Below are 25,246 nucleotides of genomic sequence, written 5' to 3' on the forward strand. Positions count from 1 at the left end.
ATATGCTGCCTATAAAAGACTCATTTCAGATCAAAAGACATACATAGACTGAAAATAAAAGGATGGAAACTGATATTTCATGAAAATGGAAACAAACAAACAAAAATCTGGAGTAGCAATATTTATACTAGACAATATAGACTTTAAAAGAAAGGCTAAAGCAAGAGACAAAGAAGGACCCAGTAATCCCACTTCTAGGTATTTATCTGAAGAAACGCAAAACACTACTTTAAATTATCATGTTCATTCCTATATTCATTGCAACATTATTTACAATAGCCAAGATATGGAAGAAAGCTAAGTTTCCAATAGATGAATGGATAAAGACAAAATACGTAAACGAGGTCTGACAATTAAGTTCCCAAACTTATTGCAGTGATGTTGCTAAACTTTTTTGATATCAGAGGGATTATTCATTATGAATTTGTATGAACTGGACAAACAGCTAACTGAGTTTAATATTTGGAAGTGCTGAATTCTGCATGACAACCTGAACTTTTTGCCAACAATTCATGGCTCTTGCATCATGAGAATGCACCATCCCACATGGCAGTCTGTGAGGGAGTTTTTAGCCAGTAAACAAGTAACTGTATTGGAACATCCTCCCCACTCACCTGATCTGGCCCCCATGACTTCTTTCTTTACCTGAACATAAAGGAAATATTGACAGGAAGACATTTTGATGACATTCAGGACATCAAGGGTAATATGATAACAGCTTTGATGGCCATTCCAGGAAAAGAGTTCCAGAATTGCTTTGAAGGGTGGACTAAGTGCTGGCATCAGTACATAGCTTTCCAACAGGAGTACTTTGCAGGTGATTGTAGTGATACTCAGCAATGAGGTATGTTGCACCTTTTTAGGATGAGGTAGCAAACTTAATTGTCCAAACTCGTATACAATGGAATATTACTCAGCCATAAAAATAAACAATATCTTGCCATCTGCAACAACATGGATGAACCTAGAGGGTATTATGCTAAGTAAAAAAAGTCAGACAAATACCAATTAATTTCACTTATATGTGGAATCTAAAAAAACAAACAAACAAAGTAAACAAGCAACAAAACAGAAACAAACTCATAGATACAGGGAACATTTTGATGGTTGGTAGATGGGAGGGGGTTGAGGGAATGGGTGAAAAGGGGAAAGGATTAAGAAGTGTAAATTAGTAGTTACAAAATAGTCATGGGGATGTAAAGTGTAGCATAGGGAATACAGTTAATAATATTGTAATAACTCTATGGTATCATATGGGTACTAGATTCATCATGGTGATCGTAAGTTATATACATGTCTAAGTAATCACTATGTGGTACACCTGAAACTAATATAATATGGTATGCCAACTCTAGTTGAAAAATGAAAAAAAAAATTTAAAAATGTTTTTTTACATAAAGCAACAGATTAAATTACTAACAGGTAAAACCACCTTGGCTAGAAGAACTAAAGTACTATCTGAGGCTTTCATACATTTGATTATCAACAAGTAGGGCTTGTTACACCATATGCCAGACTAGGAACCCCTGCTAAAATACATAGCACCATAAAGGTATGGAAATCATAGAAGATAGACAGCCATTTCTGCAACTCTCACCATGGATCAATGTGCTATGCTGCTGAGAACACCAACCCCCATCTCACCTGAGAAAGGCATTATCTACATGAATTTACTCATCATGATGGATGAGTTAAATCATAATCCTGGGTGAGGGGGCACTACTCAGTATTGACTGCGATCCCGTTGTCCTGCCACAAGCCAGACATATAAAAATGCACTATGCCTAGAATGAAACACATCATTGAAAGTGGGAGAAGGTGGGGGTCCTGGTCTGGCATATCCTGACCCTAGTCCATCTCCTCTTGCCTGCTAGTGCTGCCTGTCCTGGCCTAAATGTATTGTATGCACAACCAGGTCAAATTCCTAAAGCTGTGGCCACATTAACATCTAAGGATAAGGCCACAAGTAAAATTCTTATAGAAGGGGAAGACATTCCCATGGAAGTTCACACTAAATGTCTTTTTGACCTTTGACTTCTGCTGGTCCTATGGTGTTCAGTCACAGGATAGGCACATGATGGAAATACCTTTCTAAAGCGGAACCATTCATACACCCAACAAAGGAATTATCTAACTGTTGGATACATGGATCTCTGCCCTCTCTTGTTCACTATGATTACAATGGTGGGTATCAGCACTCTGGGGAAGAAATTAAAAGGCCCTAACAAGGTATAATAAGGAAGAATAAGCTAGAATCACTACTCTCAATTTATCTAATATTACTAATATTGATACAGAAACCTGGCCTGTGGCATATACTGCCAATAACACTGGGCATGAGAATTCTTTTTCTGTCAAACTACATGGGAAGCCCATCAAATTACTGACTGGAAAAGTCCTAAAAATACCATAATCCAAGCCATGGGTGGTAATGCTCAGATTTGGGACAGGTTCATGTCCCTTGCCCTGGGTTATGGACATTTGAGCACCTGAGCACCCCTATGTTGGAAAGAGATATATCACTCAACAAACCCAGTTCAATTACACCAGGGATCTGGGATGGATATCACTGGAACTATGTAGTCATTTTGCCACATTAAAGGATAACAACAGGTTTGGTACTGACCGTCTGTGTCACTTATGTATTTATTGGGTAGCCCCACATGGTACCCAATAGTTGTTGGCACAAATTTTTGGCGATGGTTTCCACTGCGATAGTTGGGCCACTACACCCTGGATTTTCCCTGGATACAGGAGAGTATCTACACCAAGGAAACAAAAATTACCAGCCTCCCTTTCCTGAATACCAGATGGGCACATTCTGTTTTCCACTGGTGAAATCATTTGGCCACTGTCTTTGTCCCCTTCGTTGACTTGGACAATCTTACAGCATGCATAGAAGCCCTTACTGAATTCACCCAACAAGACTTAAATGATAGCTGGCAAAGCCTGTCCTTGCTGAACACTGAAATGTCTCTAATAAGAAAAGCTGTCCTCCAAAATAAGATGGACTTGGGCATTATTACTGCCTTGGAAGGAAACACCTCCATGTCATTATCCAAAAAAAAAAAAAAAAAAAAAATGTTATATGTTCATACCTGATGAGTCTGCTAGTGCATTGTATTAATTAAATCCCATAAAAACACAAGGGGATGTCTTGAGCCATCTGACTTCCAACCTAGGGGACAAAATAAATCATGGGGCTCTTGGTCAAAAATATTATTCAAATCATGGGGCTCTTGGTCAAAAATATTGTTACTTATTTTTAAAATGATGATCTTAATCTATATTTTTCTCTTGCACATGCCTATATTTTTTGCTGCCACAGCTGCCTCCAACGCAGCCAGATAGCTGCTAAACGAGCCACCTCCATGCTAATAAAACCCCTTGTTGACCTATCAGGGCACATTACATAAGAGAGGAACCTAAAATTTGTAACAGCCAATCACTAGAGATTGAACTAGATTCAGAACTCTAACCACTTAAAAAGGGGCATCTCAGAATGACAATTGGTTGTGAGTTCTAGAGTCAGTCTGAATTTTGATTTTGTAAAGTAGAGTCCTGTCTACAGAAAATAGATTACCTTTCAGGGAAATCTCATCCTTAACGTGGGCCATGTATGCCAAATATATTTTTAAAGATTGTGTCACGTGTGCCAAAGACTCCACACCCCTGAGAACTATTAAACAAATTCTAATCTAATCGTTTTGTATGATAAGAGATTGTGGTTTAACTTTCTCACATATTTGGAAGTTTTTCCTTTTGTGAATAGCCTACAAATCTCACAAAATCATCGAAGCCTGAACATCTAGGAGCTTATTTCTTGAACTCCATGGTTCAATAAAGATGAACATCCTGAAATTATTGTTGAGAAGCCCCTCGAAAATATGTATTGGATTGGTTGAAGGTTGACATAGACACAGCAGTATGCCAAAAATGATACCCTTTGGATCGTTTATTTTAGTTTTCTTCTTAAATCAGGCCACACAAAGAATCATTCAGAATCAAAAGCTCCTCAGCAGATTTCAGAACTGCTTCGGAATATGCCAGAGAGGACACAGCAATGTGGGAACCACAGCCAGAGCAAATGTCACAGCGTGTGCTAGACGAGCACCCCTTTTCCCCCCAGATGGCAGTGCATCCGTGGGCTGTGTTCTCTGAAATTCTTACGCAACCTGTCTGCGACCCCATACACTCATTAACTGGAGCACCTCTTTGTGGGTCATTCCATGGATGAGACAGAAGCACCATGTCTGTGAATTGGAGGTGGCTTCTTGGCTTCCCGAGTCAGTGGGCAGAGCCTCCTGATGGCATGTGAACATATTCAAGTCCACTGAGGAGAGCAGAGACTTAGGTTTTAAGCCCTTGCTAGAAGGCGGAGAAAGAGGAAGTTTCCTCAGTTCTCAGCAGCCTGCTCCTCCCCCTGCTAAATGTTTACCACACATTTTCCCCATTAAATCAGAATTTGATGAAACCTATATAAATGTATAGTGTTTGAAAATTGAAAATCACACTAAAACATAGCAATATTGTTGACTATACAAGGCAATTTCTTCAAATCGAGTAATGCTGTGATGTGTGTGGTTAACCGTATCTACGCAGGAAGTGGTTTTATTTAAAAGTTTTTGCACTCACCCCCACCCCCTCCTTTTTGTTTTTCCTTCAGTACTGAAATTAAGCAGCATCCAACATAGGCCCACTCTTACGACATGTGACTGTACTGTTTTCCGTTTTTGTTGAAAGAGTCATTAACAGTTAGAAGTCGATGGCAGTTTCAATAACAAGTCATCACTGAGAAAAGGTAAGTGAGCTTTAACTTTATATTGAACATGAAATTTAAACTTGAAAACATATGACAGAGTAACCTACGCTTTGGTGTGAACATATAAATATTTCTACAAAAATGTGATGGTTTTACCTGTGATTGAAACATCACATTGTTTCCTTTGGTGTAAGAAAGAATATATATTTTTTCATATTTGTAGCTGTGAAATTCTGAAGTCCTTTACTGAGATATTATACTAGAATCATTTGATAAAATTTTATACAAAAATAGTAAAGGCAGTAATGTATAGTGTTAGTTTGAAAATGCTTTTAAAAATAAAGTGCTAGAGGAAATGGGGAACTTTGCATCTGTAACTTATTGTTTTGTAAGAATATGTACTATTCAAGATCCAGAGAATGAAAGAAAAAAAGGCAATTTGTAGCAATAAGATATAACATCTGAATTGCAATGGGAAAGCTACCCATTGTAAAGTGTCTATTAAACAGAATTAGAAACCCTTAAAAAGGTGTAGTTTATTAAATAGCTATTAAAAAGCAGGAAAGTTTAAAAATGCAAACAAAGCTCTTTATCATGACATTTGAATATATTTTTTCTAAATTTGATTTAAGATATAGGGTGAAATTAGGGCAAATTTTTATTTCATAAACAAAACTCTAGTTTAAAAGAGAAGTCACAGCAGATTTCACCCAAGGTTACTTCTGGGAAAAGAGGCAAATTAGAGACACACTTTTGTTCTTTATGCAGTTATGCAATTTTCTTTCTTTGAGATTTTCCAAAATAATAAACTTAGAAATGAAAAGGTTTTGTTAATCATAAATTGACAAGAACCTTTCTTTTATATTGACTCCTTCTTTTATAGGATATCTTTGTGTGCTGTAACATATGTACAGAAAATATAAAAGTATTGCTAATCTCGGAGACAAATACCTAAAATAAATCCGACTGTAGATTTTTGAAAGAATTTTAATAAAAACTCCAGATATGATCCACTCTTCCTTAATATTATTTTTATTGTGCTGTCGGATGGGGGAAGTGATGGCCCCCACGACATCTATTTTTTGTGCGTGTTATTAAACAATGGTTACAGGGTTGATAAGTGGCAACAATTTTCTTTTATTTTCTTCTATTGAAAGAAACATATAAATGTGTTTTGATGTGGTCAATTTAGCAGCAAATTATTAGGCATACTAATACACTCCATTTTAAGACCTTTTCAATTGTCAATACTGAAGCTAGCTACTTGACTTAAAATGATCACAAAAAAATAGAGATTAGGACTTGGTGTTCAACACATTTTTTATTGTTAGAATGTAAGAAGACCCTGGTAATATATATTTGCTTTGATATACTGATTAGCTTTTTAATTTGTTGCGTTTCCTCACAATGGATAACATTATTTAAATCAGTCTTTAATATTGTGGTTCTGACCCTCTGCATCTATAGAAGCTGTATAATTCAGATAGTTTTCGTTGATATGTTACTACTTTATTTCATTTTATTATAAAAGAACATCACATGAATAAACATATGTAGTACTTACCTATTAGAAAGAATGAATATCCACATAAGCATTTGGCACTGAAAGAAGGTCCAGTATAGTTTTATAAACCATTTAATGTTTTGAAAAGCCAAACCCTTTTTTAAATGATTGTTTCTTACATAAAATGTTAAATTAAAATAGAAATATTTTATGAAGTATATGTAAAATTAAGAATTAATTAAACATAGCTTAGTATGGATTTAAAGCAACAAGTAGAGCTTATAGACATGTAAACTAAGATACTCTCAGAATTGTTCCTAAAAATAAGTAACATAGTATCTCTTTAATGCACAGACCAAATCTTAAAGAAGCAATGACAAATAAGTTACAAATAAAGCATAGGTTACTATACCTTTATACATTTTATGTAAATAAAAAAATTTGGTGAAACAAAAACAATGCTGAAGATCTCATTTTGAGAGTCATTTGAAAGCTGGTTTTATTAAAAGAGCATCATGCTTTTCAACTTGGGGCCAGCATTCAGCAATATTCAGAAAGGAGACTTTTTTTCATTGATATTCCTCCTCTCTTTTAATGTTGTGTTCTGGAGTGGCCTACTCTGTCCTTAATTCAGAGCTCCCCAGCTTTGGTACCCACTTTGCTCCTTCCACTCCATTCTCTTTGTACTTTAAACTTATCCTATTTATCAGCTCTTCTAGCATCTGTTAAAAATAATTCATGCTCACAAAAGGCCACAGAGCTTTATATCTTTTAACTTCTTAACCAGTCATCCCCTCCTCCTCCAAATAGAATTTTAGTAAGGCGTCTCAGCACACAGGATCCAAAGGAACAGCTAACTGTTGAGGACTTCAGTCACAATTCAGGAGACTGATGCCATGGCAAATATGTAGGGGGAAATATTTTGGGGCGGAAAGAGTGTGTTGTTATTCATTGGTTCTGCTTTGATATGTAAATACATAATTTCCATCAGGATCTTATATGAGGGGTTCATCAAAGAGATGTATCCATTGTTCTAAGATATTCCTGAAGAAACATACACCTTTCTTGTGATAGATGAAAATTAATTGCACTGTATCTTCAGATAATTTTAACATAATATTTAACATAAACAATTAGAAAATATTGAACATAATCAGTTGCTTTATATATGTATTTTAAAAATCATTTATTATCTTAAATTTAAATTTTTGGGTACCAGAAGCATATTTTTTTACACTGCAAAATAAATGTTATATAGCTAGACTTTAAAATGTACTTATAAGTATTCTAAATTTCAGTTGATAGTAGACAAAGTCTTTTGTTTGAAATGATAAAAATGAGCTAAAATTACCCTAAGCAATAGACACAGGTAATGATTGGTATAACTAAAAACATCCAACGATAGCAAAGTCAGGCATGGCTAGATCCAGGAAATCACGCATAGTTATCAGGGTTAGGTCATGCTTTCTTTACTATTTAGCTCTTTTTTATCCCTGTGCTATAAGCAGTTTCTCACAATGACTTGACAAAAAAGCTTTAGATTTACATCTGATCCTTTCAGAAACTCTGTTGCAAAAAGAGCGCCTTTTCTCTATCCGCCCAGCAAAGGTCTCAGGTTGAGATGTGGTTGGACAAAATTGGGTCACGTGACCATAGCTGAGCTGATGATTGACTCTGAGGCACTGACACTCTGTGTGACCAGGCCTAGGTCACAAGCTCACTCTCCCACTGAGGAGCTGCCTGCACATGCAATACATGAACTCTTACCTGAAAAGAGGGGTCTGCACACACCAGAAACTAAAATGCTTTCCCTAAAAGAAAAGGGACTTCGTTGCTTATAGGGAAAAGCCACAGAACTCTCCTACACAGACCCATAAAGTCACATTTAAAAGCATTGCTTACTCAAATTTTCCAAACTCTATAACCAGAAAGCAATACAATGTTAGTTTAAGGGTAGATTTGAATGAAACAAATGTTCCAACTAAACTGAATAAAAATATATTTTTCACCAGCTACTCCATGTCTGAATGCTTTCCCCACAATACTTGCCTTCTACAAACTTATAATCTAGTATGATTATTATATTAATAATTATGATGCAAATAAAATTTGTCACATACCATAAAAAAAGATACAAGAAGAATCTCCTATTAGGGTTCAGAAAGTCATCTAACATTTTTGTATTCTTGTTACGTGTCAGGCAATAAAGTAGATAATTTTGCTGTAGATAATTTTGTAGGATATGCTGTATTATTTGATCATATCCTAGCAAAAAAATCAGGACGATTTTGGAGAAAACATTTGTGGTAATTTTCAAAGAAAACTAGGACTGGTGTCATTAGAAAAATTCCAAGGGACAGGAAAGGAATGTGTCAAGACACAAAAACATGGAGCTGTGTCAGAATATTTCCAAGGAAGAGCGAGTGGTCAACTTTTGTCAGCTACAAGTATAGTGCTAAGAGGTAAGGCCAGAAAGATAGTTTGAGATCCTAATAGAGTGGACCTGCTGCACAGATTATCACTAAGAATGCTAAGTAAAAACAGGCTTGTTGAGCAGAGGAAATATCTAATGGGATGTCCATATTTTGCATCTCACTGGGCCATCTAGCATCAGGATTTATTTGCTTCTCCCGTATACCTCACTGTTAGTGGCATATGCTTCAGGGTGGTTTACAGAAACAGTTGCAGTGTTTACAGAAACAGTGAAAGGAGGTATTCCTGTAAGACCAGGCACTATCTCACCTCTCCAGGGGTCTTGAGGCTCTTATATAGACTGTGGTTACAATAATATTTGTGTTTTTTTTTTTTTCATTTTTGTGGGAGTTGTTTTTGTATGTATATTTTGTTTGTTTTTCGTTTGAGACTTGGTGATGCAGTGAAATGGTTCAAAACAAAAATCAAACCTAAATATAAAAGTTTTAGAGAAAATCTTTCTCATGTTCCTATTTTTATATACCCCCATTCATCCCCACCTTAACCAAACAGACAACCATTTTTATAGTTGTTTTTTAAACCTTTTACACTTTCTATATGCACATGTGTGTGTATACACACACACACACACACACACACACATATATATATATATCCTACATATATATGTATCATATATATATATATATATATATATATATATATATATATATCTTCTCCTTAATATATTAAGGGTAGCACACTATAAATGCCTACTTTGCTTTTTCTTCCATTTAGTAATACCTTGGAAATATTTCCATAATAAAAATAAGAAACTGTCTAATTCACCTATTTTGTATATCTGTACAGTATCCCACTATGTGGATGTATCATACTTAATTTCATCAGTCTCTTATTAAAAATGTCAAGGGTATTTTTAACTTTTTGCTAATAGAGTGAAGGTTTTAATGTAATTGTGTGCTTTGGAAAATATATCTGTGTAATGAATTCTGAGAAATTATTGTGGTGAGCTTGTTTTTAAAAGATTAAAGGTCTATTTGTCTTTCTTGATAAGTAAGAGACTGTATCCTTTCTCAACTGTATAATAAAGAATCAAAAGCATTGGTTAATTTCATGCTTTGGAATGAGATGTTAAAGGAATTGGGGCTAGCATATGCAAAATATATTATAAAGCATGAAATAGGCAGTAGCTAAAAAAAGGGGTGAAACATGAATGTTAAAGGGAAGGGGAGGAGAAAAGGAATAAAAGAGAAAAAAATAGTCAGAAGCACAACAAGATCTCAGAGGATACTCAGACAGATGGGTGTAATCACTAGCTCAAGTGGATAAATTAACCTTAAACAGAAGGAAGAGTGCTTTAATAAGTATAGATATACATAAGATAAAGTGAGAGAGGAAGTTGAGTGAATACATGCTTCATAGTTTTTATCTTCTCTGACAAGGTAGGAAAGTGCTAAAAGGTTTATTTATGAGGGAGTGTTTATGAGATGCCAAAGAATAGGCAAAATATTTTTAAAAATTGACCTTATCAATAACACACAATACAATTGTGGATTTTAAAATTGATTATTCACTTTTGAGTGGCATCCACCCAATTCAATTCAATTTAATAAATAATTTTGAGCTCCAACTAAGTACACTGTGTTATGCTAGGAATTATTGGGGGCACAAAGAATGAATGCCATTCAGCCAGTAAAAACTTTTCAGTTTCACACAGATAAGAATTTAGATATAAATTTATATGTACACATGCAACACCGCAGAAATAGTACAGAACATGCTATATCAGAAACACAGTGGTTTCATTTTGCCAAATCCAATGACCATTTATGTCTCTTTATATTATCCATTATCTGAGTTGCATTTGATGCAATTGAACACTCCTTTCCTTTGAACCTCTCTCTTTATTTGACTTCTGGGTATTTCATTCTTCCAGTTTTCCTCCAAATTAAATGGATACTCCTTTTCTGTTTCCTTTGCTAACTCTTTCTCATCATCCAACCCTCTAAATATTGGAATGACTTGTACTCAATCTTCAGGTGTCTACCTTTCCAGTCTCAGCTTTTACCTCTTAAGTTTATTCCTAGGTGATCTTATTTAGCGCCATGAGTTTAAATACTGTGTTCTAATTAGATCTCAAGACGAAACTTTTTCAGAGAAAACCTTTTAGCACTAAAACTATAAATGCAATTGCCTATTTATCATGTCTATTGGGATGTCTCATAGAAATATCAAAATGAATGCGTTCAAAACTAAGCTGTTAATTATTCCTCGCATGCCCCCAACCCAACCTGCTTCTTCCCTATTTTAATCCTTCTCAGTTAATGGCAGCACATTCATCTATTTTTTTCAGGACAACAAACTAAAAATTAGCCTCATGTTACTCTTTCCCTCACGCTCCCTACCCCAAACCACATCTAATTCATTAGCAATAAGCAGAGCCTACCCCTCATTATCCTGTTTACTTTTCTCAATAATGGCTCTTGAAAAGTTATATTTTTTTCCAGATAAATGGCTCTTTTATTTTTTCTTAATTTTTTTGTTGGCATAATGACTCCCCCACAAATCTGCTAAATGAATATACTACAATATGTGACTTTTTGATAACATCACAATTTTTGATAAAAACGACACTTACTAATTCACTTCCTAGTGTCAAGTTAGAGAAAAATCATAGAAACCATATGAAGCAATGTTGCTTTGCACATTTTGAATGAACTCAAGAAGGTTCAGGAAGTAGTGATTTCCAGAATCCTCCAGTAGCATTATTTTTGGCCTTAAATGTGTTTTTCTGAGCCGTGATTTATTAAGTACATTCTGAGCATAAGAAAACTCTAAGTCTCACAATCATTGAAAATTTTGATGAAGAGAAAGATTCAGAAAAATAAGAAATTTAATAAATGAGAAACGTTTATGTTATATGTACATTTTTTTCAAGCTGATATTATTTATATGAACTCATTTTATCTATTCAATTATTTTATATTTATATTGTTTGCATATCTTGAGCTTTTATTTAACAGATTCCTCTAAAAAGGAATGAATTAGAAATTTAGTAAGGGGTAAATATATATCAAAATAACCCAAATTCAATTACATGCCATCTATGTCTCATTACTTTGGTTTTGCTTTCCTAATTAGCCTTTCAGATGTGGGAAATTTTATATCTGTCTATCTATCTATCTATCTATCTATCTATCTATCTATCTATCTATCTATCATCTATCTATCTATTAATCTATCTATCTATCTATCATCTATCTATCTACTATCTATCTATCTATTCATACTTTGTTGTTAGTGTTATTTCTGTTGTTAAATTGCTTAGTGGCTATCTTTACATTGGACTGAATGATCCATGAGAGTATTGACCTTATCTGTCTTTACAACTCAATACCCATAACCTAGAACAAAGCTATGCATATAATAAACACTCAGTTAATACTTGAATGATGAAAGAATAAACAATACAAAGTTGACTGTTGGCTATAGAATCAGAGAAGGCCTTATGGAGATTTGTGACTTCTCTTGGCTCTGAAAAATAGGAAAAAAATAGCTGAAGAGGATCTGGAAACATATTTAAAACAAATGAAATTCTGTGGGTACATTTTGAGTAACCTGGCAGTAATGAAATTTTGATAAGAATCCTGGATTCATTATGTACTATGGTACCTTTCTGAAACACAGAACAAGTAACTCACCATCTGAAAACATATTGTCATAAACTGATAGAAAACACCAACTACCTCTAACTATTTAAATTTTAAGCTCTTGTGCTAAAACCATGGTATTAAAATTGAATAATTTTATGTTTACTTTAGATTCATTTCCTAAAAACATAGAGAACTTTTTGTTCTAGTCTTTACCGATGTAACATCAAGCATAGAATCAAAACGAGATACTTTTTGTAGAAGAAAAAGCTATGGAAGGTAGAATGCTCAGGAAACTTGGTGCTGAGTCAGGGGAAATTTTTTGTTTTTGTTAGTCCATCTTTCTGCTTTAGTTAGTTTCATGTTAAAATGTTAAGGACTAGGAACTGAGTAGTAGAGCCCATATTCATCTTTGTGATAAACGCACTGGGAAATCAAGGTACCCAAGGCTTCCTATAATATCACCTATTCACATCTGGGTGGTTTTCTTTCTTTCTTTTTTTTTTTTTTAATTTTTTTTGTTAGCTTCCAGTGGACAAAACCATGTACTAGTTAGACATTTACACCCCTCACAAAGTGAAAACCCTCCTTCCCCAATCTACTACCCTTCTGACATTGTGTATAGCTGTTACAATTCCAGTGACACTATTCCCTATGATGTACCTGTGACTATATATATATATATATATATATAAAATATATATATAAAATTATAGTTGACATTCAATATTATTCAGCTTCAGCTTCAAGTGTACAGCACAGTGGTCAGGCATCCACACCTTCCATGAAGTGGTCTCCCTAATAAGACAAGTGCCCACGTGACACCCTACAAAATCTTTACAACATTATTGATTATATTCCCCAAACTGCCTTTCATATCTCAGTGTCAATATTGTGACTACCAATTTGTGCTTTCTAATCGCATCACCTTCTCCCTCATCCCCACCCCCTCCCATCTAACAACCCTCAGTTTTGTTTTCTAGATCTCTGAGACTATTTCTGTTTAGTTTGCTCATTTATTCTGTTCTTTAGTTTCCACATATAAGGGAGATCACATGGTATTTGTCTTTCGCCATCTGACTTATTTCACTCAGCATGATGCTCTTTTAAAAGAAACAGAATTTACAAGTTCTGATTATCCTGGTGGTGTCTCCAACACTGTGGTAGGTACTATCGGGTTATAAAAACTAGACAATATGCCCTTATTGTCAAGATACTTATGGTACCATGTGACATTCATCAATATGTTATTACAGTGGGATAATAGTCATCATCATAACGATGAGTATGCTATGATGTATAATGCATATGATGTATCAGATGTTTTGCATACCTAATAGCCTTTGATAGCTACAAAAATCATGTAAGGGAGTTAGTATCCCATTCTAAAGATAAGGAAGTTAAGAATAAGTGATTAAATGTCCAAATTTACATGCTACTTGGTAAGATGTGTCATGATTTGTAGGGATCTCTAGGTAATGCAAAAAACATAGTTTTTTCCTGATGCTATCCTACAATTTCTATGTCTGTGAAGTGTCACCAGTTAGGCAATGCTGGACTTCATTCATAAGGCCTTTGGAGTCTGAAAGTGTCTAAAAGGATCATGCTTTGTTTGATGTCTAAAACAATACCATTTGTGGAAAACCTGGTGCTTGTCCACTACATATATTGCCTCGTGCAGAAGTGTTATAAAATATGTGAGGAATTTTTGCCTTAGTTTCTTCCATACTGTAGGTACCTTTTCTATTTCTCTTTTTCTGTTTCCCTGGGACCTTATGTCTCTCCTCAGCTCTTAAATCCCCAAAATAACTTCTTTGACCATGCTGTCCATTATGATGTGACAACTCGCAACAAATGGCTATTTGGCACTCGAAGTGTGGCTAGTCTAAATTGCATTGTAAAATAAACACTAGCTTTTGAAGACAGGACAAATAAAGAGAATGTAAAATATGCCAACATTTTTACACTGATCATATGCTAAAATTATAATTTTTGACATATTAGGTTAAGTAAAATATATTATTAAAATTAATTTTACCTATTTCCCTTACCCATCTATGGGGCTACCAGAAAATTTTAAGTTCCATGGATGACTCATATTATATTTCTCATGAATGGCACAGCTTTAGACCATCTTCTCTTTTCACCAGCCTCTTTTGATATTCTTATTCATTCTTATGATTTAAATTTAATCCCTCAGATACTATCCTTAAATGTCTATCTTTGGCCTTGGCTTTTCTCCCAATATCATTCCTCATTTCTAATTGTCACTTCATACCTCTTTCATGAAGTCCCAGCAGCAGCTCAAACTGAATATATCTCAAGGTAAACCCATAATATCCCTACAGAATCTGTCTCATTCTTCTTATAATTTCAGATACCTCTATTCTTCAAGTATCTAAACAAATAATCTTGGAATCTTTATGGACTCACTTATTCCATACATCCAATCAACTGCCACGTTTGAGGAGGAGTCCAGTCCCTTCTCTCTATTTTTATTTATAGTCATAGTTACTGACTTGACCATCCATTAAGTCTTGTCTAGACTGTGGCAAAGAAGTTTTACCTGCTTTCATACTCCTATTTCTCTTACTCCTTCATTTTGCCTATTTCAGAATTACTTTATGTCTTCAAGTTGATGGTTGGATTCAAGTTAATTAATACTAGTAAGATTATTATCTATATTCTATTTAGAAGGTTTGTTTTACACTTTATTTATTATCATATTTAATATTATTTTATATTAATTTAATGTGTACAGCCTGGTGGTTAGACATTCATATAATTTGAGAAGTGATCCCCCTAGTTAGTCTAGTACCAACCTGTCACTATGCATAATTATTACCATATTATTGAATATATTCTCTATGCTTTACCTTGCATCCCCATGACGATTTTGTAACTACTAATTTATACTTCTTAATTCCTTCACTTTTTTCACTCACCCCCCCAAATCCCCACCCATTCATCATCTTGATAAATCTGACACCACACATAGTTATTACAATATTATTGGCTATGTTCTTTATGCTATAGCCTACATCCCCATTACTACTGTGTAATAACTAATTTGTACTTCTTAATCCCTTCCCCTTCGTCACCCCTTCCCCCAAACTACTTCTCATCTGGCAACCATCAATTTGTTCTCTGTATCTATGAGTTTGTTTCTGTTTTGTTTGTTTGTTTATTTTGTTTTTTAGATTGTACATGTAAGCAAAATCATATTGCATTTGTCATTCTCTGTCTGACTTACTCCATTAAGCACAACACCCTCCAGGTCCATCCATGCCACCACAGATGACAAGAACTCACTCTTTCCATGATCGAGCAATATTCTATTGTATATATGTACCATTCTTCCATCAATGGATACCTAGGTTGCCTCCGTATCTTGGCCATTGTAAACAATAATGCAATGAACACATGGACTCATCCCCTTGAAGTAGCATTTAGGGTTTCTTTGGAAAAATACCCAGAAGTGGAATTACTGGGTTCTTCTTTGTCTCTTGTTATAGCCTTTGTTTTAAAGTCTATTTTGTCTGGCATAACTATTGCTAGCTCAGCTTTTGTTGTTGTTGTTTCCATTTTTATGAAATATTTTTTCCCATCCCATTACTTTCAGTCTGTGTGTGCCTCTTGTAGGCAGCATGTGTCATGTTATCTTATCTATTCACCCGCTTTATCTTTTGATTGCAATGTTTAGTCCATTTACATTTAGAGTTATTGTTGATAGGTATGTAGTTATTGCCATTTTATCATTCATATTTTTTATCTTTTTTCCACCTTAAAAAAGTCCCTCAAAGATTACTTGTAATACTGGTTTGGTGGTAATAATCTCCTTTAGCTTTTCCTTGTCTGGAAAGCTCTTTATCTGTCCTTTGATACTAAACGATAGCTTTGCTGTGCAGAGTAATCTTGTAAGACCTTGCTTTTCATCACGTTGAATATTTCCTGCCAATCCTTTCTGGCCTGCAAAGTTTCTGTTGAGAAATCAGCTGATACTCTTATGGAAGTTCTCTTATAGGTAACTAACTGATTTTCTCTTGTTGCTTTTAAGACACTCTCTTTGTCTTTAACCTTTGGCATTTTAATTATAATGTGTCTTGGTGTCAGCCTCTCTGGGTTCATCTTGTTTGGGACTCTCTGCACTTCCTGGTCTTGTATATCTATTTCCTTTGCCAGGGTAGGGTTTTCTGTCATTCCTTCAAATAGGTTTTCAATTCCTTGCTCTCTCTCTCTTCTCCTTCTGGAACCCCTATGATGCAAATGTTGGTACACTTGATGTTATCCCAGAGACCCCTGAAACTCTCATTTTTTGGATTCATTTTTTCTTTTTGCTGTTCAGATTCAGTGCTTTCTACTCCCTTATCTTCTAAATTGCTCATTCAATCATGTGCTTCATCTACTCTACTGTTGATTCCCTGTAATGTAGTCTTCATTTCCATGATTGTATTCTTTATTTCTGACTCGTTCTTTTTTGTGTTTTCTATCTCCATTTCTATATTTACTATTTCTTTACTGAAGTTCTCCCAGAGATTATTGAGCATCATTATAACTAGTGTTTGGGACTCTGCATCTGATAGATTACTTGTCTCCATTTTGTTTAGTTCTTACTGGAGCTTTGTCCTGTTCTTTTGTTTGGGACATGTTTCTTTGTCTCCCCATTTTGGCTGCCTCCCTGTGTTTGTTTCTATGTATTAGGTAGGGCGGCTATGTCTCCTAGTCTTAAGAGAGTGGCCTTATGTAGTAGGTGCCTGTGGGAACAGAGTCCCGGAGAATAGTTTCCAAGCTCTCAGCCTTACGTGGCAAGGTGCTGGCTCCGGTAATAGATGGCCATCAGCTGTAACTAGTTAGCCATTGTCCACTGATATAACTGCCGTGGCTGAGCTAGCAAGCATGGATTGAAGTTAGCTAGCAAGTTGATTGGTTGGCAGAGAAGCAGACAGCAGATCGTGGCTCCTGCTTGCTGTGTCTCCAACCCAGCCGCCAGCAAGAATATAATGGTATGAACCCCACATCCATAGCTCTGTTGGTGTTCCTTTTTGACCTCACCATATCCAGCATTCTTGTGCAGGGAGCAGGAGCTGAGGCCCTGCATGACAGTGCCCTGTGGGACCTAGTGGTGCAATCTCCCTGGATACCAGAGCCAGGTGCTCCAGGTGCATCCCTTGTGTGGGTTGTGTGTGCCTTCCTGTTGTGAGCCTCAGTTACTGTTTATATATCAATGGAAGGGAGTGACCCTCAGGTTGTGGGGACTGGTTGTGACTACAGTGGAGGTGCTGTGGTGCAGGGGCTGATGCTACAGAGCAGGGTTCACTTTAACAGGACCTGGATGCCTGCCCAGTGTGCCCTTTGTGTGTGTCATCCTAGGAGGTCACTGGGTGATGCTCTTCTTTGGTTTAAAGCTGATCACCAGTCATTCCGCCCTTGGGGCCTCCTAGATGAGGACCTGCTGCTGGCCCAGTTTAGCCACAGCTTGCGACCTATGTGAGGCCACCTAGTAGGAGCCACAAAGCAATCCACAGATGGTCACTACCCACACTCAGCTTGGGGGTGCTTCAAGAAAACAAGCCTCAAACTGAGGCCATCTGTTGCTAATACCAGGCTTGGGGCTGGTTAGCCAGAAGTACAGGACACGTCAAAGTCAGATGCTGCTTGTTTGGGTTTTGTGAACCTATGAGAGGTTTTAGGAAAGTCCACAACATAAGCCAAGGCTGGCCGTTTGTAAGGAATAGCCATTGGAAGCTGCTTGTCTATGCCTGAAATTTCAGTAAGGCATGATCTCAGGGAATCACTAGGGCAGGGCAGTGACAAGTAGTTGGGTGGAGACTCAGATATGAAGTGTGTGTGCATCTGCATGAAGGGAGGGGAAGCGCTTCTACCAGCTTCTCTGTCTGGGAGAAAGCTGCACCTCCAACCCCCACCCTGGAGTCAGACAATTGAGTTCCTTCCTGTATGTCCCTGGTACCTTTTGAACTGTTGCCCCAGCACTGGAGCTCAGAGCCAGTGAGTCCATCAGAGAGTAAGTCTGTGCGTAGTCCCTTTAGCAGGTACACCTGAGAATGCTGATGCCCTCCGTCTCACTTAGCCACAATCTCCACTGATTTTCACAACCAGAAGTTATGGGGGTTTCTCTCTTCTCCCTGGCACTTGAACCCCGGCCTGGGGAGTAGCTGGGGCCTTCCTACCCATCTTGAGGTGCCTTCTTGAGGTCCTTAGTTGTGTGGCTTTGGTTCAGCTAGACTTCAGGTGATTCTCAATAATGATTGTTCTGTGGTTTTATTGTAATTGATGTAGTCTGTAGAGGAGGTGAGCACAGCATTTACCCACTCCATCATCTTGACCAGAAAAAAACAAAACCATATTTAGAGTTATAAAAGTGATTTTGCATGTTATTTCACTTGATAATTTTCAGGAAGCTAGTGAGTAAAACAGGAGCTTTTAAAAAATTTTATAGAAGAAGTTAATGTATGGAGAAACTAAATTGTTGAAGGACAGGAAGAGAACATATTTTACCACATTCTAGTCCAGAATGTTTTTATTCCTTATAGAGTTAATAAAGATGTTGGGAGCAGACTGGGAAGTCAAAAAATCCAAAGTTCAACACCAGGCTCCACCACTTGCTAGATATTAAATATGTTATTTTGTGCAATTTAATCTCTCTGAACTTGAGTTTCCTCACCTATGAAATGGGAAGTTTCCTCAGAAGATAAAAAGAAAAATAATGTATGTAAATAATTTTGCCATTTGTGGCATATAATAATTTTAAAATGGTTAAATGTAGTGCAAATAATAGCCATAGTAATTGGTTTATCAGGTTGTCTGGAATCAAATGATGAACAGTTTTTCTCTCATTATGAAATAAACTTAGGCCAGTATAATTTTACTTTATTGCAATTCTAAGTATTATGATAAGGTTATGAAACCGATCAAAAGTAGTTTCTTGCTATTGGTTTCATTTCCCCAATATAGCTGTGTGGGGGAGTATAGTAAGTAAGTGTCTGTGGGGAAAAGGAAGAAGGCTCACTCTTTTCCTGCTCATTTACCGATTTTTGGTTGAATGGAAATTTTCCTTCAAGCAGCTCAATATGTCCTCACCAAAACAAACAAACAAACAAACAAACAAACAAACAAAAACAACCTTTATTTTTGAATATTTAATATGCATCACATAATGCAATTCAAAAAGTGGTAGGAAGCCATTGACTCTTGGACCTGAAATTAAAATGAAGCAAAGAAAAACTGCAGAGACAAGGAGAGAGAGAGAGAAAAAAAGAATTTTCTTTATCCACCTTTATTTTATGTTTAATTTTTGCCTAGGGCAGTAAAGTGGTAACATAGATGATTCATGAGGCAGATATGCTGGAGTCCTAGCAAAATGATTCTAGAAGGAAAAATAAGAAAGGAAGTTAAGAGATCCAGGGTCTAGTTTGCTGATCCAAGTTAGAGAAGTCTGCTTTATTGTGTTTTTTTTTTGTTTTGTTGTTTTGTTTTGTTTCCCCCCTGGGGAATCCTGCTAAGGATTCCATGTATGGAGGTTGAGTGAATACACCAATGTCAGTCTTAATTCTGAAAGCACTTGGTATTAGGGTATTCAATTAAGGAGAGCAAGGTGTGGCAGTGAGTGGGAAGTGACTGATCAAAATTTCAGGAGATTAATCGCTATGGGGTTGCCCTTGGAGAACTAGCTATATCCTACAGGCCAGGGGTCTTTAGATTAGAAGTCTGACTTTAAGAAGGGATTAGCAAAGAGACCATAGTTTCTGGGTAGGAAATCAGTTTGAAAGGAAAACTAGAGACCAGTCAGCATGGGAGATGGGTAGAGTATGACTTGAAGTAGGCATGGGGGTAGATGAGATGTATTAGTTATTCTGACTTCCCCTGACCCTGATGCACTGTATCCCAGGTCCATTTGGAAACTTTTGTTGTAGAGAAGTAGGAAAGAAACATGGGAATCCAGTGATACTTGGGACCGAGAACCACAACCATTCTCACATAGTGGCAAACCTGAACTTGCTGGAAATGTTCATAATACTGGGAGAATTACAGGCAGGAGATTTCTGACAGTCACCAAGTACATGTAATGTTCTAGATACAACACAGAGCAATGACACTGATAAATATAATGTCTGGCTTTAAGGGGCCCATAGTCAACTTGGGCAGAAGAGACACACAACTTAAATAGAGAACAGAAACAACAGAAGCGAACATATGATTATCTGTCAACATGTAATAGTAAAGGAGGTCAGAGCAGAGAGGAGGAAAAGAGGAACTTGCATAGCAATAGCAAAGAGCACAGCCCAATATCCTACTCTTGGTAATTTGAGATCCTATTGAAAACAATCATAAGAATATATGAAATAATGTTACTCTTCGATGAACTGCTTTCTAAAGCAGTGGTACACACACAGTCTCATGGTTCTATTCTCCATTTCCAATCAAGCTTGGATTTAATAATAATAAAATATAGAAAATAACATTGAATTGACATGCAGCAGAAAATCTTCTCAACCCACACTTCAGAGGAGCAATGCTTGATTGACACCAGGAATGACAGTCACAAATGTCCCGTTAACAGGCAGGATACCTGTGCAAATCAAGTTGGAAGGGAGACAGCCTCTGGATCAGAGAGAACTTGCCCTGTTTACAGGATGTAGTTGCTGACAGTTACCATGCATACCTTGATTATTTTGTCCACATCTTACGATTTTTCAAGAGAAGACACACAGATATACACCTTTTCTTTTAAAAATATGTAAAAATCCTCATTTTTCAATGGGAAACTGATTCAAAATATTCCAAAACATTGTTCAGGCCCAACAACAGATGTCTGTGGGTTGAATTTGCTCGGCAGTCTGCCGGTTTTCCACCTCTTCTTGGATTTATAGCTGTTCCTAAGAAAGCAGGAGCACAGTGTAACGATTAGAAAGAACTCCAAATAACTTCAGAATACACAATAAATGCTAATAAATGCTTAGTGACTGACTAGCACATTAGATTATTCTATGGGGAAAAAAAGCATCCATTTATATATAGATTTTTTTATTTAGGTCCTTGTTTTGTTTGTCTAACTTTCATGACTGGGTTTGTTTTTCTAACTTGAAAGAACAAACTTTCTTTTGCTGCCAATCCTCTTCAAAGCATTATTTTTTAACCATTAACATATATCTCCAAAAGATTAACTTTTCTAAATTATAACAAATATAGTTATGCTTAGTTTGCCTGATATTTTCAGTCACATGACATAGGATATGGACGAAAGCATCTAGACTTGTGTGGATGCATTGTTACAGGTAAAACAGAAATTTGTATACCTTTGGTGGTGATAACAGTAACAACAATTGAAATACACATGTGAATACACATGAAGGCACACACACACACACACATACACACACACACAGATATGAAATTCACAGATGGGGAAACAGGCAGGGTGTGGTTGTATAACCTATTTCATCATACATGATATCTATTAATAGATCAGAATCTCTAAGTCTCAGAAGTAAGTGGATAAAGAGAGGAGAGAGAAAAAATTACTGTTTAATAATTTTTAAATTATATAGATAACCCTGATATTCACTTTAAAACTCTAAATATTTACGCATTCTCTTTTGACTTCAATGTGACTAAAAACAAATTATATATTTTGCTATGTGAGGAGCCTAAATTAAGAGAGCAATTTGGCTACATGACTTCAAATTACAGTAACACTCAATTAACTGGAACCTAGTTAGACAGATAAGGCATATAACCATCTCCTCTACCTCCCATCTCCTGAGGAGAGCCCTTCCCAACTCTCTTTTGAGGCAAGAGAAACAAAATGCCAGCTCTTTAAATGTGGGATTTAGCCCCCACATAACTCATGGAGTAAGGTTCCTGATCATGCGGCTGAAACTCTTCAAGAGACAAGGGCATCTAAAGATCCTTTAGTTAACAGCCTAGAAAGAAAAGGACACGTTTTAAGATGTACAATATACAGAGCATATTGAAGGATCTTCAAAGACAAGGACTGAAAAGCTCAGTGAAAAACTTTACATTTAAATGATGGATTGGTATATATTTTGTATTACTATTATTTTGATATTCTTGGCTTCATGAAAGGAAACCTCACGGCTCCCAAATGTCAGATTAACTTTGAGTGAACACAACAGTATTTTGTGGGATTTGTTTTGTTCTCACACCAAAGATCCTTTGATGTTTAACAAGCAAGATGATTGTTTTGCAAATTTTTAAATTTATGGTATTTTCCTCATAAAGTTCATGATACAAACATTAAAACACCCGTGCTGAAAGTTATGTACCATAGACCCTGATTGCTTATCGTGAGATTCTTTTGGGTTTTTCTTTTATGTAAGAGAATTCATTTTTGCAGCAATGATTAAGACTGCATGTGTGTTCTGGATAGCTAAACATCATATTTAAGTTAATCTCAAATACTTTCATGTACCTATGTGTCTATTAATCGATCTTTAAATCTACCTACTTATCTTCCTACCCTCTTCTCTTCCCACTATTCCCAACTATGATCTATATCACTCCCCGCAACCACCGGTATACTCCAAAGTGAAATTTATTCCCAGGAAACTTAGAGCAAGAGTATAAAAAAATATGAACCTAGTCACAATGGGCTTTAAAAATAAGAAGACACTATAGTAATTAGTAAAAATTTTAGAACAATGCAGACATAAAATAAAATAAAAATAACGTTACATAATTCTATAGACATGTTTCTCATCAAACCTCAGTATGCATTTGAATCAATGGGTGATGGCCAAACAGGTAGTTCTCAGGCCCCTCCTAGATCTTGCTGAATGGGAACATCTTTCAAAGGTGCAGTGAAATCTGCATGTTAATAAAGCTCCTCACGATGACCCTTGAGAATCACAGATTGTCTGTGGGGCGTCCGGCGAGGTCTCTGGTCCCGCTCCCCACATAAGAACGCAGGACATGGTGAGGCCAAAAAGGAACACCCACAGAGCCGTAAGTAGGGGAGTCATATCACTATATTCTCACCTGCAGCATCCGCCTCTCTGCAATCCGCTCTTGCTAGCCCCCAATTCTTTTGCTAGCTTAGCCACGGCAGTTATATTAGTGGCCAATGGCTTACGGGTTACAGCTGATGGCCAACTAGCCACAGCTGATGGCCATCTGATCACAGTTGATGGCCATTTACTACCCAAGCCAGCACCTTTCTATGTGAGGCCGAGAGCCTGGAAACTGCTTTTTGGGGCTTTGTCCCCACACAGCTCTACAGCATTCTTCCTCCTCACTACTAGAGCTATTCGTTCATTTTCAACTGAAGTTATTTCTGACCCTAACTCCCAGGAGAAGTCTAAGCTTATTGCAGGTAAACTTTTAACTAATTCCAGTGGAATGAAGTTCTATGAATTTGATAATGAATTATAAAAAAATGATTAAGCTTTTGGTCTGCACTTGTGATACACACATATCAAGTGTTTTCCCCCCTTAATTGCAAGTCATGCCTTCATCATTAGGTATTTGCCTTGTCCCAGACCACAACTTTCTCTACTGGTAAACTGGTCATTCATTGCCTCATTCTCTTGCTAGGATTGAGCCCTACCTCTCTACTGCCAGTCTCCCTTGTGGTTAATTGAGCTAGCTCAGAACTAATTGCCAGTATTCAGAACTCGGACACTTAGCAGCAATCCTCCTAATTGGTAACAATCTATAAATCTGAACTTCTGAGTATTGCTACTCTCAGATTACCAATGATTGTTTCTTCCCACTTTTTGGACAAATCTTTCTATTCTATTCTGTTTAGATCTTTAAATCTTTCTCTTTCTATTCTAAATTCTATTTAGATCCCCAGTTTCCAATGTTTACTAAGACTGTGACCAGAGACTTACATAAGTATTGGACACAACTGTACCTCTTATTAACATTTGTGCATGGCAGAGCTCTCCAGCATCTGTTCACTTTAGATGGAGAGTCAGATCCTGGTCCTTTCTCACCTTGATAAATCATGAGAGATAACAGATCTTTCTAATTAAAATATGTACATACATACACATGTGTATATATGCATGGATATATATGTGAATTATTCATATAGAAAGAAAGTTATCCCTACCTCATGTCAAATACAGAAATGATTTCCAGAAGTATCACAGTTCTAAAAATAAAAGTCGAAACAACATCTTTTTAGAGGAAGACATAGGAATAATCTTTGTTGTGTTGGATTGGGCAAAGGTTTCTTAAGAGGACAGAAGAAGCACTAATCATAAAAAGAAATGATAAGTTAGAAATATTAAAATTAAGAATTACTATTAATGAAAAGATTCCATTAAAAATGTAAAAAGCAACCCAAAAGTGGGAAAAGATCATTATTGGAACACATATATTAAAAGTGACTTGAATCCAGAATATAAAAACAACTTCTACAAATCTAAGGAAAAGACAAAACTTAATAGAAGACCTAATGAAAGTTTTGCACAGGAATTTCACAAAAATAAATTGCATTGCAGTTAGTCACACAAATAAAAGTTTCAGTGAAATGAGCACAGAAAGTAAAAGTACATCATCTGGATTTCCATTTATATAAAGTTCAAAAATAACCAAAACTAAAAGACAGAGTAATGATGATCCTTGGTGGGTTGGGGTGGATAGTGACTACCAGGGGGCTTTTAGAGTGCTGATAATATTGAGTTTCTTGAGTTAGGTGTGGTTACATGAGCGTATTCAGTGCGTTACAATTCATTGACCTTATATCCAAACAGGGATATAGACAAACACACAAATTATTTAAAATATATTGTATGCATACATAATTGAGTGGGAGAGAAAGTGATTTTTAAACGCATTAAAGGAGAGATATTCTCAAATATTTTAATGGTGTTGTCATTGTCACAACAATGGATTATGACATTACTATCC

The 25,246-nt window shown here is 36.2% G+C and overlaps 1 protein-coding gene across 2 annotated transcripts in view; it reads left to right on the forward strand.

The window, feature by feature from the left end:
- Positions 1–4,664: 4,664 nt before the first annotated feature.
- ARHGAP15 (Rho GTPase activating protein 15) overlaps positions 4,665–25,246 on the forward strand; it is a 625,881-nt gene continuing 605,299 nt past the window's right edge. For both annotated transcript variants that reach the window (XM_081052847.1, XM_081052846.1), the window contains exon 1: positions 4,665–4,801. The gene's annotated coding sequence lies outside the window, so the exon portion shown is untranslated. The remainder of the gene's footprint in view (positions 4,802–25,246) is intronic.

The sequence above is a fragment of the Rhinolophus hipposideros genome, assembly GCF_964194185.1.
Source record: "Rhinolophus hipposideros genome assembly, chromosome: 6".
Classification (NCBI taxonomy): Eukaryota; Metazoa; Chordata; class Mammalia; order Chiroptera; family Rhinolophidae; genus Rhinolophus; species Rhinolophus hipposideros.